The sequence below is a fragment of the Callorhinus ursinus genome, unplaced genomic scaffold (genome assembly GCF_003265705.2).
Source record: "Callorhinus ursinus isolate GAN/ISIS: 27379988/994484 unplaced genomic scaffold, GSC_fseal_2.0 scaffold10, whole genome shotgun sequence".
Lineage (NCBI taxonomy): Eukaryota > Metazoa > Chordata > Mammalia > Carnivora > Otariidae > Callorhinus > Callorhinus ursinus.
This window is the reverse complement of record NW_027397072.1, coordinates 39,095,605-39,097,235: the sequence shown is the minus strand read 5'-3', so window position 1 is coordinate 39,097,235 and position 1,631 is coordinate 39,095,605.

The following is a 1,631-nucleotide window of genomic DNA, read 5'->3' as shown; positions in this document are numbered from 1 at the left end:
GGGAGAAAAATGTGTTACTTCCTTCTGGACTTCATGATTTGGATGAAAAATCTGCTGTTATTCAATTTTTCCCCTTATAGATAAGGTATCATTTCTCTCTTGTTACTTTCAAGATTTTTCTTTGTTTAGTTTTAAGAAGTTTGATTATGATGTAGGTTGGCATGGGTTTCCTTGGGTTTATTCTGTTTGAGGTTTAAGCAGTTTCTTCAGTCTGTTTATGTCTTTTGCCAAATTTGGGACAATTTCAGCCATTATTTCATAAAATAGTTTTCAGCCCCACACTCTTTCCTTTCTCTTTATGGGACTCCAGTGACATAAATGTTAGATCTTTTATTATTCTTCCACAGATCTCTGAGATTCTGTTCTTTTGTTGTCTACTCTCTTTGTGTTGTTTAGATTGGATAATTTTTTGATTTTTTAAATTTATTTTTTATTTATTTTATTTTTTATTTTTTTAGATTGGATAATTTTTTTAAGATTTTATTTATTTATTTGAGAGAGAGTGGGAGAGAGAGAGCACAAGCACGGTGGGGATGGGCTAAGGGAGAGGAAGAAGCAGACTCCCCGTCGAGCAGGGAGCCCAATGTGGGGCTTGATCCCAGGATCCTGGAATCGTGACTGGAGCCAAAGGCAGATGCATAACCCGACTGAGCCACCCAGGTGCCCCTAGACTGGATAATTTATTTTGATTTATTTTCAAGTTTACTGATTCTTTCCTCTGTCACTGCTATTATGCTGTTGAGTCCATCTAGTGAGTTTTTCTTTCAATTATAATTTCAGCTCTAAAATTTCCATTTGGTTCTTCTTTATATCTTCTATTTCTTTCCTGAAGCTTTCTACTTTTTCATTTCTTTCAAATGGGCTTATAATTGCTTATTAGAGCACTTTCATGATAGCTGCTTTAAAATCCTTGTCAGATTATTCCAACTTCTGTGTCATCTCTGTGTTGGTGCTTTTTGATTGTCTTTTTTTTTTTCATTCAATTTGAGATATTCTTGCTTTTTGGTATAAGAAGTGTTTTTCTAATGTAAACTAGATATGGTAGGTATTCTTTTATGGGACTCTGGATATTATTTAAATATTCTATTCTGGCAGGTCTCACTGACCCTACACCAACAGGAGAAAGGAGGGTACCACCTCATTACTGCCACGTAATGCAGAAGTCCAGGCTTCCCACTAGGTCTCTGCTGACACTGCAAATGGTGGGATGGGGGTAGATAGAAGAGGAACCTTATTACCACTGGGCATGGATTAAAGCCTAGGCTCCCACTTGACCTCAGTTGTTGACAGGTGCCTTGTTTTTCCCATGGTGTTTGGCTAGAGTAAAGGAGGTATTTTCAATAAAGTTTTTGATCTGCTAGGCCACTTCTCTTCTCAGCCTTTGGCTAGAGATTTTCTTGGAGATTAGTTTTTGGTTTTGTTTTTGTTTTACACCTCTTGGTGTTTCCAGATTGAGGGAAGCCAAAATACATATAAGAAGAGAGAATAAGGGGCGCCTGGGTGGCTCAGTCATTAAGCGTCTGCCTTTGGCTCAGGTCATGGTCCCAGGGTCCTAGGATCGAGTCCCGCATCGGGCTCCCTGCTTGGCTGGAAGCCTGCTTCTTCCTCTCCCACTCCCCCTGCTTGTGTTC